A 14,636-nucleotide genomic window follows, 5' to 3' on the forward strand; every position below is an offset into this window, starting at 1 on the left:
CATGCCTGGCCTCAGTGGCTTTCTTTAGGTGTGAAGGCAAATTCCATAATCTGTTTCTTCTATCTTTAACTCTAAAACCAGTACTGAAGCTGCCAAGTCCTGTTGCTAACTGTGACTGGAACATGACCCCCTTGTATAGTTACATCTTCACTGTTTTTCTTCACTGCCTAAGCTTGGCTGTTCTGAAACTTGCTCTGTTGACCAGCCTGGCTTTGAACTCAGAGATCAACCAGTCTCTGCCTTCTCTGTGTGGGGTTAAAGATGTGCCCCACCACACCCAGGTCTAAGCCTTTTTTTAGCTCCTTTTCACCTGTTGGAAACTTGGCTGGGTGCGATCTTGAGCTGAGATCACCACTCCCTTTATTCCATTTTCTAATCCATGTGTCTCCTGAACAAAGAATTTAGCTCCATTCCATTTCCTGGTGCTCTTTTTCTCCTCAAAATTTACATTTTGTAATTTACCCTATTCAGCTTGCTCCTTTCCATTATAAATCTTTATAAGCATGAATGCTAGTAACCAAATGACAATCTACACTAGGCTGTTATGAGATTTCCTCTGCCAATGGAATTATTTCAAAATTCTTCACTCTAGCCTCAAGCAGACTCTTTAGACAAGGGCAAAGAGCAGCCAATTTCTTTGCCAAAATATCACAAGAATGATCTCTTGATAACATTCTAAAATTCTTCTTGTCTGAAATTTCTTGTGTGAGCATCTCACAGTTCATCAAATCACACTCAGAACTCTTCTACACTCCTACTAGTATGGCCCATTAATCAGTAATTAAAATGTTCAACTGCTTTTCTAATCCACAATCCCAAAGTACATATTACTCCAAACAAACATGTGGTCCAGTCTATGACAACAATATTCCAGTCCCTGGTACCAACTTCTGCCTTAGAATTTCTATTACTGTGAAGAGACACCATGACTATGGCAACTCTTATAAAGAAAACATTTAATTGTGGTGGCTCACTTACAGTTTTCAGAGGTTCAGTCCATTGTCATCACAACCTGGAGCATGGAAATGTGCAGGCAGTTGGGGTGCTGAACTATTCACTGAGAGTCCTATATCTTCCAGGCAATAGGAAGTCAACTGAGTGTCACACTGAGTGAGGCTTAAGCAAAATACTTCAAAGCCCATCTCCACAGTGACACACTTTCTCCAGCAAGGCCACACCTACTCCAACAAAGTCATACCTCCCAAAAGTGCCACTCCCTTGAGGGGCCATTTTACTTCAAACCACCACAGGAAGGTTATATATGAACTATGGTTAAAGATACAGAGAATTGGAATGTTATGGGGATAAAGATACTGAACTAGATATTTGCCCTAGTGTGTTAGTTACTTCTCTATTGCTGTGAGAAAGCATCATGATCAAGGCAAATTTGAGAAGAAAGGGCTTATTTTGTCTGATGGTTTCAGAGAACTGGAGTCCATGATGTGGACAGTGGGATGTATGTATGGTAGTTAGAGGTCTCCCATGTCCAGTAGAAAGCAGTGAAAGTAAACTTAAAATAGTGTAGGTCTTCAAACTCTAAAAATCCACCTTCAAATGTATACTTCTTTCATCAGAGTCACATCTCTTCCAACAGGCCACACACCTCTTTCTTTCTTCCTTTCTTCCTTCCTTCCTTCCTTCCTTCCTTCCTTCCTTCCTTCCTTCCTTTCTTTCTTTCTTTCTTTTTTTTAAGACAGGGAATGTTTTATTTAAAACCCATCAGTGAGATGGACAACTTGGGTCTATGACAAATCATTCACGTTTAAAGCATAAGTCAGTAACTGTATGAAAGCACACACTGCCACATACAAATTAACTGGCCAGACCACAACTTTCTGTGTCGGAACAGAATAACTTCCCTGTAAAAGCAGCACCTTCATGACATTTAATTTAGTATTCCTCTCCTTCTTCCTCACCCTCTCCTTCAACAGAATCCACACCCACTTCCTCATAATCCTTCTCCAGGGCAGCCATGTCCTCACGGGCCTCAGAGAACTCCCCCTCCTCCATGCCCTCACCCACATACCAGTGCACAAAGGCACGCTTGGCATACATCAGGTCAAACTTGTGATCTAGGCGAGCCCAGGCCTCAGCGATGGCTGTGGTGTTGCTCAGCATGCACACAGCCCTCTGGACCTTGGCCAGGTCTCCACCAGGTACCACACAGCTGGAGGCTGGTAATTAATGCCAACCTTGAAGCCAGTGGGGCACCAGTCCACAAACTGGATGGTACGGTTGGTCTTGACACACCTCTTTCAGCACAGCCACACCTCCTACACACCCGGGGCCCCCAGATGTACCATCAACTGGGGACTGAGTATTCAAACATCTGACCGTATGGGAGATATTCTCAGTCAAACCACCACATTCTATTTGCTGGCTCCCATAGACTGATATCCACATCATATCACAGAATGCCCTTAGCATTAAAGTCTCTATGCTCTTCCAGTCTCAACACTATTTAAAATACAAAGTCTCTTCCAATACCCCAAACAATCTCTTACCTATAACCATCCGTAAAATTTAAAAAGTGACAGTTGCATAGTTCCAATATACAATGGCACAGAATGTGTTAGTTTTATGCAGTACAATGTTATTCATTAAGTGGCAGTTCATTAAGCTGTGCTGTTTACCATGCAAGAAAAGCTACGAGGTACGACAAAACCCACTATAAGGGCTTATTAGGGGAAGGAGACAGAAGAGAATGTGCATAGGCCTATGGAAATTGTGCTGGGAGAGAGAGGAAGAAGAGGAAGGAGGAAGAGTCTGTGACCTGCTTTTTATGGATTCCCCAGTACATGCGTGTATGGGATCACATAGCTATGCCACATATGTGCATAGATCATGTGACCACGCTGTTGCACACAAATTGTGTGATCACACAGCACACAGATTATGTAGGACATAAGGAAGGACTAAGCCTTTTGCTTGGCTACTGTACAGTGCATGTGTGGTCATGTAGCAACATTCCAGACTCTTTGCTTTTTAAAAAAAATGGCAGGTGACCTGGAATGGGGGGCGCTGCATAGTCCTAAACACATCCCTTCTGTCTCCTTCCCCTAATAAACTCTTAGAGTGGGTTTTGTCGTACCTCTCGGCTTTTCTCACACTGTAAACAGTGCCGCTTAATGAATAGCACAGTGCTTCATAAAACTAACAAAATGTACAATGCCATTACAAAATGGAGGGATGGAGAAATATTGAAGAAATACTGAACCAAAACAAGACTGAAACCCAGAAGGGCAAGCACTATAATGGCTTGAGGAGGAATGACCCCCATAGGCTCCAATATTTGAATGCTTGGTCACTAGGAAGAGGAAATGCTTGAGAGAGACTAGGAGGTGTGGTCTTGTTGGAGTGGGTGTGACCTTGTTGGAGAAAGCATGTTGGAGGTGGGTGCACTTTGGGGTTTTAGAAGATGGAGCCAATCCCAGTGGTCCTCTCTCTTCCTGCTGCCTGAGGACTGGACTTGGATGTAGCACGGTCAGCTCCTCCAGCACTGTGTCTATCTACAACATTGCCATACTCCCTGCCATGCTGATAATGGACTAAGCCTCTGAAACTGTAAGCAAGCCCCAACTAAATGCTTCCCTTTATAAGAGTTTCTGTGGTCATGGTGTCTCTTCACAACAATAGAAACACTGACTAAGACAAGCACCAAATTCTGCAGCTTCATGTCCTATGTTTGGGCCTTTGCTTTCAAAGGGTTTAGTTCTTTCTAGTTTTGCTGCTAGCAAATGTACCTCTTGAGCTGGTCTTATGCACTGTGTAGCTATCCTTACAGACACTTCACTGCTTTAGCATTTCCAGCATTTTGAAGTTCCCAATGCAGCCCAAGCTTTACTTCCATGGAGTTACACAGTGGCCTCTCAGGGCCTCCATGCATAACTTCTCTGCCACACATTGCCTGGCTTCAGCAGCTCTCTGAAACCACAGAGGGAGATTTTATGACCCTGTTCTCATGCATCCTTCATGACTCTAAAGCCAGAACCACATAAATGACACTGTCAGATTTAGCTACCTGCTTGGGATGGACCTTGGTCCCCTTGAACCACATTAGCAACAGGTTTATTTTGTTGCTGCTTTTCAGCAGCAAGGAACTCCTTAGGCCTTTTTCTTTCATGAGTGGAAAACTTAACTGAGTGGGGTTTTGCTGACAGGGTCAATATTAGACTACTTTGAAATCTCTACTGCCAAATTAGTCCATTACTTTAAAATTTTTCTTCTCACAAGTTTCTAGGATGTGGCCAGAAAACAGGTTTGCTTGTTCTTTCTTCCTTTTTCCTTCCTTCCTTCCTTCCTTCCTTCCTTCCTTCCTTCCTTCCTTCCTTCCTTCCTTCCTTCCTTCCTTCCTTCCTTCCTTCCTTCTTTCCTTTCTTTCTATGCCAAAATATCACAAGAATGGTCTCTAGGCCAATTGTTAACATTGTTCCCCTCTGAAACCTCTTGAACTGGCCTTTAAAGTCTGTATAGCTCTCGACATTACTGTCTTCCAAGCTCCCACTGGGATGGGCTGTTTAAACTCCATTTATAGGATTCCACGATGAAGGAAACTTGCAGAGGAAAGGCTTACAGTTCTGGAGGGTTAGAGTCCATGACGGCAATAAAATGTGGCAAGAAGTAGCAGAAATGGCAGCTGAAGCAGAAGGAGGGGTAGCCATCTTAGACCACAACCAGGAAGTCAAGAATGAACTCAGCATGGCATGAATCGCTAAACTCTCAAAACATATACTTCCAATGGCACACTCCTGCCAACAAAACTACTCCTCTGAAAGCTACCCAAACAGCCAATCAACTGGGGGCCAAGTATTCAAAATTGTGAGCCTATAGGGGAAATTTTTATTTGAACCACAACACGAAGCATTATATACTTGTTGCTGTCACTACATTTTTCTGTTACCTTTGTCTACCACATGCACCATAGTTTAGCTTTTCACCAGATCTTCTCATATTAGCCATCTAGTGTATTGATTCCTAGCCCAGGGAGCTAGCTTCCCCTCCTGTATCCATTCTTTGCAGCTATTAAATATGTCCTATTTTAGGTCTTGTGTTTTCTTCCATTAATCTCATAAACTGATATTTGTCAAACAATTAAATGACTTCATTTTAGTTCCCAAGTCAAAAGCTCCACTATTTTGTTTTGTTTTCTGCTAACTATAGAGTTATAAAAACATTGCAATAAAGTAATTGAGCCTACAGGGAGGCAGTAATGGCTCTGGGGTATACCAGCTAGTTATAATGACCTCCTTGGTCCAACATAGTCAAGGAATTTCATGCACAGATGACTTACTTTTCTGAAGTAGTTAGTATACTAAGTGTTCCCTGTAAGGTAATAGCATGGAAATAAAATTTTCTTGACTATAGATAAAATGGGAGAAAAGCTACCGACCACTATGCATTCTACTTATTTGGTGTGCTGGTCACTTATATAGCCCATCTCTGAGATGTCCATAGGTCCAGTAGTCAGTCTCCAGTCAACACACATTACTATCAGGGCACGTTTTGATAGGGAAGGAAAAATAAAAGGCTCGTTTATGAGGCTCGTACTCTGGCCACCGCTGCCTGTCTCCCCGCTTATGCCAGACCCACTTCATCTTCTCAGTTTTTATCTTTAAAATATGGTCATGAATTGGACGGTTTCACACAAAAATAACAGGGATCTGAACAAAGAAAACTGACAAGCAGTACCCTGGGACAAGTTGGCCTAAAATATAAATTGTTTTTATGAGCATATATCAGTTTTCTTGCTGTTCTTGAGCTGTCATTTTGGATTATTTTCACTCTAGTCACTGAACATGTTAGCAGAAAAGCAGCCATCAAGCATGAAAGGAGCAGGGAAGAGGAATGGCAGCAATGTCCCAGGAAGCCTGGTGCCGGTCCTGCATATGGGGTGTTTCCCACACACCCCACAGGGTGCCGGTCCCGCATATGGGATGTTTCCCACACACCCCACAGGTGCTGGTCCTGCATATGGGGTGTTTCCCACACACCCCACAGGGTGCTGGTCCTGCATATGGGGTGTTTCCCACACACCCCACAGGGTGCCGGTCCTGCATATGGGGTGTTTCCCACACACCCCACAGGGTGCTGGTCCTGCATATGGGGTGTTTCCCACACACCCCACAGGGTGCTGGTCCTGCATATGGGGTGTTTCCCACACACCCCACAGGGTGCTGGTCCTGCATATGGGGTGTTTCCCACACACCCCACAGGGATATTTCCCCAGCTCCCCTTGTTATTCACATATACTCCACATATGGGAGATGAAGGTATTTCCCAAGGTCCCCTCAACACACACACACACACACACACACACACACACACACACACACACCCCACAACCTTACATATGATGCTAGCTTTGTGTTCTTATTTTTCTTTCTTCAAATATATAAAGCAAAGGGGAAAAAGCCAGACTTTCTGTGAGTTCTTGGTTGTGAACAGAAAGAGAAATCAAAATCTTTTTTTCTGCCCTTTCAGAGTCTGAGTTAAAAGAGATGGATAGTTTTCTGCTCTTCACCTAAGTATCATGAACTCCCTTCATCTCTGTTCATCTCTGTTTTCTTTCTTACCTATTGGTCATCATTAGTGTGCTCTACCTTTGACTGCAGGGCAGAGTGGTGCCAAACCTACTCCATTAATCAAGCAACAGATGAGAATTAAGGCTCATGAACCTAGAAAGCTGGGATCTTTTCTCTCCATCCACCAAGATTTATTTACAGCATTCACAGGTTAGAGTTGCTGAGAGATGATCATGTAGGAATAAGCTTTATGAGTGGTGGCTTTTCTAGTGTGTGTGTGTGTGTGTGTGTGTGTGTGTGTGTGTGTGTGTGTTATGTGCAAGTACACAGGGAAGTTTGGTGTTTTAACCACCAGAGTACTGACTGCATTTTCCAAAGTGCTTTTCAATCCATGTCTTAAGTACAAACTGCGTTTAATATACCAATGGTACCCTAATGCCAGTGCTAAGTAAATGCTTCCCTGGCGTGCTTTTGAGTTTCACTTAGAGCCTGAACAGGGAGTGCCTGTTTAATATTTATGGAAACTCACAATGTATTAAGTACCAACTAGAGCTGATGGGAGTGAATGTTCAAGGATGGCTTCATTTTGTTTACAAGGAAATGAGAGTGAACTGTGTGGCTTGTTGGCTACAAACAGGCTCCGAATAGGCATTATTCTGGGAGGACATCTGATCTAGTCAGACCAAAGGCTGGTAGTGGGGGTAAGGTGGACCAAAATCCAGTGTCCATCTCTGTTATTAAGTGCATAGATGTTAACCATGCAGCTGTATGGCTTTTACATGTGCATGCACACCCATGTAACCACACCCGGCAGACAGTGGCAGCATCGGTTACCCACACTGCTTTCTAGGCCCCTTTTCTCAGCTGTCCCACTCCTTCCCATAGCTAATCGCTGGCTCACACCTCTCACTCTAGATTTGGTTTGCTGATTTATGAACTTCATGAACTTGGAACTATTCAATAATTTTTTTAAATGTATGTTTGTCTTTGTTCAGTTAATTGTACCTTGGATTCATCTATGGGATTCATTTAGCTTATTTTTTAGTAATAACACCAAAGTTAAGTTAATATGAGAATTCCTTACATGGAGTCCTGTGAGGTCTCTCCCCCCGCCCCCCGCCATCCCATAGGCAATGCTCTCCCTTATTCAGTATTATGGTCCTATACTTTGTGAATGTACTCCTTGCTGCTTTATTGTTGCTTCTAGCAATTCTCTCTCATGATCTACGTTTTTCTTCCCAAGCCATACCATAAGTGTGGAGTCCTCCTCAATTCTTGGAGAGCCAAAATGAAAACTCACTCTTCTTCTCATTGCCAGATATCAGCTGCCCAAATGTCCACCGTTTGCTGCTTCCTCTTCCTGGAACCTCTGTTTTACAAAGCAGCAGTAGATAGGGTTATTTAGGTCAGCACTTCATTACCTGAGGGAAAATCTTCCATGTTGAGTGCTACCTAAAAGCATCTCTATTGTGAAGTAGTTGCTTTTTTGAAAGTTGCATTCTTTTAATTCGCTACAATTTAGTAACTTTTCCATCAGCTTTAACCTTTGACTTTGCAGTCAGGCCCAAACTGGGAATAAGCTTGCTCTAGTAACTTTGCAACATTTTTTTTTTTTTTAAATGCAACAACTGAGCTGAAGAAGGGGAGTACAACTAGATCCCATGCTAAGCAGGCTGCCTCCCTGCTATGTGTGTCAGTGTTGATCAGATTCAGTGCTTACACGGCATCTGTCCCCAAAGCACACAGTTGTGTGTAGACTGGAAAGTAATACGAGTGGACGTTCTCTCAGGAACCTCTGTCCTACCTTATGGGTACCATGCTATGTTATATTGCCTGAGGAATAATGTTGAATTCTAAATCCACGTTTTATCTAAAGCACTAAAGAAGGATGCCTTGAGACTCATAAAGGATGCCTTGAGACTCATAAACTCATATCTCACTAATATTTCACTTCACTGGCTACCAGTCAGGTACTGTTGCTGAAAGCATTTCCTATACATGTCTCAAAAAGACAGTTGACACCATGTTTATTCAGATGTCCATTGCCTGCATGGGCAATTTCAACTGACTGTTTCCTTGACTTTTTAAGTATTTAAATGCACACTCTTGTTTACACTCTTCCCATTTCCCTTAGGGTGAACTGTTAGAAGAAATTCAGTGTGAAGGCCAGCACTGTATCTTTAGCAGCAAGAAAGAGTGGTTTTTGTGCTTTAGAGGTAAAGAATTTAATGTGCTAAGAGAAAGCAAAGGTGATGACGTTTGTGATACAAGCTCTGTGTAAACATAGCTTTCTATTTTCACCTCTTGAAATAAAGTGGCACAAATGCCAGAAAAGCTGACAGCATGTCTGTCATGTAAACATCATGACCCATTCAAAAGAGTGTGATCCTAGCTGAGGGAGAGGCTGCTCTCTGAATTCAGTCTCTGCTTCTTGCCTTTGTTTCTCCCTATCTCTCTCTCTCTCATTTTTTTAAAATAGTGTATTGGGTACCTAGTGTATACCAAGTATCACTGTAGTCCTTACAAATAAACACAGTGAATAAAATAACATAAAGACCCAGTCCTAAGGACATATTTTTCCCTCTTGTTTTCTAGTGCACTTCATGTCATGTCACAGTATTAAAAACTAAATTGGCTTAGGACATACAGTGATGTCCTCCATATCACTGCCCCCTCAGGAAATCCTGCAGAGAAATCGTGTAGCTTCTGTAGGTATCTCTGTGCCTGGGCTGGTGGCATGGAATAGAGTCCCTATTGAAAAGCCCTTGTTTATTGTCATATTTATGAGTGTCATAGAATAATGTAACCAGGGCTGCACCTCTACTATGTCTCCATGCATCACGAAGGCCCATGTTAGCTGCTGATTAGACTTCCAGGGTGACAATTATATTGCTCAGGCACTACTAATACCTCTTCCCAGGGGCAGCAATCATGGCTGCTGAGCCTGTCAGGTTGAAGGAATAATCAGATACCTGGTACCAGACACTGCACCTCTCTGGTTCTCACTCCAGACAGTTTTCTTGGCTTTTAATTATTGTGTGTTCACGTGTTTCCCAGGAGAATCTTCAAACTGCCTCAACCTCACTGTGACTTATTTAATCTGAACTGCAGACGTTTTAACATCTGCCTTTGCTGTTCTACCAAGTGGTGGCTGAGATGAGTGTTCATGATGCTCCCCCACCATAAGTGAGTTTGAATCACAGCGCTGGTTGGAATCTATCTTCTTTTTCACTATGAACATTTCCATTCCTAAAATGATTGCTTTAAATACTTGAATTTCAGCTTAGTTTCATCTTTTATAACAAGTGTTCAAAGTGGTGGGCATAGTGTTTGTCTAACTAGTAATTTTTTAATTATATGAAAGAATAAGTAGTTTTTTAGTTACGTGAAATTTGAATTTTATTGTGCTAAAGAAGTTTGCTTTTTCTATATGTCTTCAGTTCATTATTCAACTTAACACAAATAAATCCAAATGCAACAACTTGCTGTCTCTAAAAGTAAAACATGGGAAATTGGTAAAACAATTAAATGGTTTTTCCTTTTTAAGGTTCTACATACTTAGGGTCTGGATAAGTTAAGATACCTTTACAAAAATATATCCTGTAATTTTATCATTAACATGACTGATACTGACCTATTTGGCAAGATTCCACTTTCTTAACCCTTTTGAGATTCTATAATGCTTTTAATAAAAGATCTAGTCAGTAAGCTATATTAAAAATATAGTTATGTTAGTGGTTCATGTAGAAGGATTCTAAATCACTACCTTCTTCCCTGTACCTCTAGCTTTCTGATTCTTGGGGTGCCCTTGCCTCATTCATGATAGTAAAGGCTGTACTAGAATTGTCCAGTTAGGAACCCTTCCACCACAGAACACTCATAATGTTCACTCTCTGACTACTATGAAGAACTGAAGCTACCTTCTTTCTATTCAAGGACCCGAGGGCACTCCAGTCCATGTTAGTTATTCATAAACTGGCTTTAGGAACATCAAAGAAAATTGCACTACACAGAATGAGACAGGCAGGAAGAGCTTATTAAAGATGACTGAAGCAGAGGTGAGAGATTAAACTCAACTGGTATGTAACAAGAGATGGCAAGATTTTTAAACACTAGAATGAAGTAGGATGAAAGTCCTGGAAGACACAGGGGAAGATGGTCAGAGTGCCCAGGCCATCCGTGTCTGCTAATTGGGCTTAGTAAAGTCACACTCTTCTCCTCCCACAGAGACCAGGCAGAAAGGAATCTATCTTTCTTTATGATCTCTTGTCAAAGGATTTTTTTCATGGCTCTTTGAGAAAGGCACTTGGCAAGAGGCTAGGAGAAGATTTATCTACATTTCAAAGAGTATAGGAAAAATTACAATGATAAGTTTTCTAAAGCAAGTGAAGAAAAAGGAGGTCATGGTCTCATAGTTGAGCAGAAGTCTGTCTAAAGGACAGTGACGGAAAAGAGAATGTCCAGACAGGTGGAGGCACTGCTCTGGCTCACTTTGTTGTTCTCTGAGTGTGTGGTGGGGAAGGGCAACTCTGTTTTCGCTTACACGTTCGCATTCTTTTCTATACTCACCATCTTCTGCCCTATTATTTATTGTTTTTTATTTTTTGTATTCTGACCAAAGTTTTCCCTCCCTCTCTCAGATCCCCCACTTCTATCCCCTATCCATTCCTACTCCTCTGCTTCTGTTTAGAAAAGGGTAGACCTCCCATGGATATTAGCTAATCATGATATATAAAGTTGCAGTGAGACTAGGTACCTTCTCTTCTATTGAGGCTGGACAAGGCGATCCAGTAGGAAAAAAGAGTCCCAAAAGCAGGCAACAGAGTCAGAGACAGCCCTGCTCCCACTGTTAGGAGTCCCACAAGAGGACCAAGTTGCACAACTAACATGTGCAGAGGACCTAGATCCGTCTTGTGCCGGCTCCATGGTTGTTAATTCAGTCTCTGTGAGTACCCGTGAATGCAGATTAGTTAGTGCTGTGGGATTTCCTGTGGTGTCCTTGACCCCACTGGCTTTTACAGTCCTTCCCCCAACTCTTCCTTAGGATTTTCTGAACTCCACCTAATGTTTGGCTGTGGGTCTCTGCATCTGTTTTTATCAGTTGCTGGATGAAGCCTCTCGAATAATAGTTGGGCCAGGCACCAATCATGTTTGTCTTTCTGGGTTTGGGTTACCTCATTGAGGATGATCTTTTCTAGCTCTATCCATTTGCCTGCCCATTTCATGATGTCATTTTTCTTAGCAGCTCCATTGCGTAAATGTACCACATTTTCTTTATCCATCCTTCTGTTGAGGGTCATCTAGGTTGTTTCCAGGTTCTGACTGTTATGAATAAAGTTGCTATGAAAGCAGCTGAGCAAATGTCTTTATGGTACAGTGGGAAGCCCTTTGAGTGTGTGCATAGGAGTGGTAGGGCTGGGTCTTGAAGTAGGTCAATTTTCAATTTTCTGAGAAACCTCAATATTGATTTCTGAAGGGGCCATAAAAGTTTGCACTCCCACCAGCAATGGAAGAGTGCCCCCCTTGCTTTACATCCTTGCCAGCATGAGCTGTCCCTTGAGATTTTTGATCTTAGCCATTCTGACAGGTGTTAAGATGGAATCTCAGAGTCATTTTCATTTGCATTTCCCTGATGGCTAAGGATTCTGAATATTTGTTTAAGTGGTTCTTGGCCATTTGAGATTCTGAACATCAACAAGATGGACAAGTTCTTATTGAAAATAACAAAAGACAGAGAAAGAGAGACTATCCTGTAGCTAGAGTTTTCTTGCCTTGCCCACAGTCAGGACAAATCTTTGTCACCCGCCAGTCCCACAGCTGCTCAGATCCAAACAAGTAAACACGGAAACTTATATTGCTTATAAACTGTATGGCCGTGGCAGGCTTCTTGCTAACTGTTCTTATAGCTTAAATTAATCCATTTCTATAAATGGATTTATAATAAATGGATTTATAATCCATTTCTATAAATGGACCTTGCCACATGGCTTGTGGCTTACCGGCATCTTTACATGCTGCTTGTCATGGCGGTGGATGGCAGTGACTCCTTCTGCCTTCCTGTTCTTTCTTTTCTCCTCTCTGTTAGTCCCACCTATACTTCCTGCCTAGCCACTGGCCAGTGTTTTATTTATTGACCAATCAGAGTAATTTGACATACAGACCATTCCACAGCACTATCCAAATTAACAAAATCAGAACTGAAAGAGGGGACATACCAACAGATACCAAGGAAACCCAGATAATCATTAGGACATACTTCAAAAACTTGTGCTCTACAAAATTGGAAAATGGATAATGATCTCAATAGATACAGTTGCCAAAGTTTAATCAAGATCAGATAAACAATTTAAATTGATCTGTAACCCCTAAGCAATTAGAAACAGTCATTAAAGTCTCAAAAAAAAAAAAAAAACAAGAAAGAAAAGAAAAACAAAACAAAAACTCAGGACTAGATGGTTTTAGCTTAGAATTCTTCTACACTTTCAAAGAAGAGCTACTACCAATACTCCTCAATTTTTCCACAAAAATTGAAGCAGAAGGAACATTGCAAATTCAATTTATGAGACCACAGTCACCCTGATACCCAAACCATACACAGATACAACAAAGAGAATTACAGACCAATTTCTCTCAAGAATATTACTGCAAAAATACTAAAAAAAAAACTACTAGTAAACCAAATCCAAGAACACATCAAAAAGGTCACCTACCACTATCAAGTATGCTTCATCCCAGAGATGCGGAGATGGTTTAATATATGAACATCTGTCAATGTGATCCACCATGTGAACAAATTGAAAGAAAAAACATACATGAACATCTTATTTGATGCTGAAGAAGCCTTTGACTAAATCCAACATCCCTTCATGATAAAAGTCTTGGAGAGATCAAGGATACAGGGCATACCTAAACATAGTAAAGGCAATATTCATCAAGCCTATAGCCAACATCAAATTAAACGGAGAGAAACTTAAAGCAATTCCACTAAAATCAGGTACAAGACAAGGCTGTCTACTCTCTCCATATTCAATAAAATACTTGATGTTCTAGCTAGAGTAATAAGACAATTTAAAGAGATCAAGAGAATATAAATCAGAAAGGAAGATGCCAAAGTATCACTATTTGCAGATGATATGATAGTATACATAAGTGACCCTGAAAATTATATCAGAGCACTCCCACAAGTGATAAACATCTTCAAAAAAGTGGCTGGAAACAAAATTAATTAAAAAATCAATAACCTTCCTATATACAAATAATAAATGGGCTAAGAAAGAAATCTAGGAAATAACATCCTTTTACACAGCCACAAATAATATAAAATATCTTGGGGTAACACTAACTAAGCAAGTGAAAAACCTATATGGCAAGAACTTCAAGTATTTGCAGAAAGAAATTGGAGAAGATATCAAAAAATGGGAAGATTTCCTATGCTCATGGATTGCTAGTATTAAAATAGTAAAAATGGACATCTTAGCAAAAACAATCTACAGATTCAGCAAAATACCCATCAAAATTCCAACCCAATTCCTTACAGACTTTGAAAAAACAATACCCAACTTGTTATAAAAAAAAACAAAAACCCTGGATAACTTAAACAATCCTGTGCAATAGAAGAACTTCTGGAGGCTTCGCCATCCCTGATTTCAAGCTCTACTACAGAGCTATAGCAATAAGAACTGGATGATATTTGCAAATAAACAGACAGGTTGATCAATAGAATAAAATGGAAGATCCAGACATAAATCCACACACCTATGGAACTTGATTTTTAACAAATAAGCCAAAATTATACAATTAAAAAAAAGAAAACATCCTCAACAATTGGTGCTGATTTAACTGGATGACTGCGTGTAGGAAAACACAAATAAATGCATATCTATCACTCTGCAGAAACTCAAGTCCAAGTGGATCAAAGACTTCATCATAAAACCAGATACACTGAACCTGATTCAAGAGAAAGTGGGAAGTAGCCTTGAACACATTCAGGTGACAACTTCCAGCAAAGAACAACAACAGTGCAGGCACTAAGATCAACAAATAGTAAGTGGGACCTCATGAAACTGAAAAGCTTCTGTAAGGCAAAGGACATTGTCAAAAGGATAAAATGGCAGC

At 41.1% G+C, this 14,636-nt stretch overlaps 1 pseudogene; it reads right to left on the minus strand.

Moving 5' to 3' along the window:
- Positions 1-1,834: 1,834 nt before the first annotated feature.
- LOC114708362 overlaps positions 1,835-14,636 on the minus strand; it is a 72,185-nt pseudogene continuing 59,383 nt past the window's right edge.

Source organism: Peromyscus leucopus, chromosome 15, assembly GCF_004664715.2.
Source record: "Peromyscus leucopus breed LL Stock chromosome 15, UCI_PerLeu_2.1, whole genome shotgun sequence".
Classification (NCBI taxonomy): Eukaryota; Metazoa; Chordata; class Mammalia; order Rodentia; family Cricetidae; genus Peromyscus; species Peromyscus leucopus.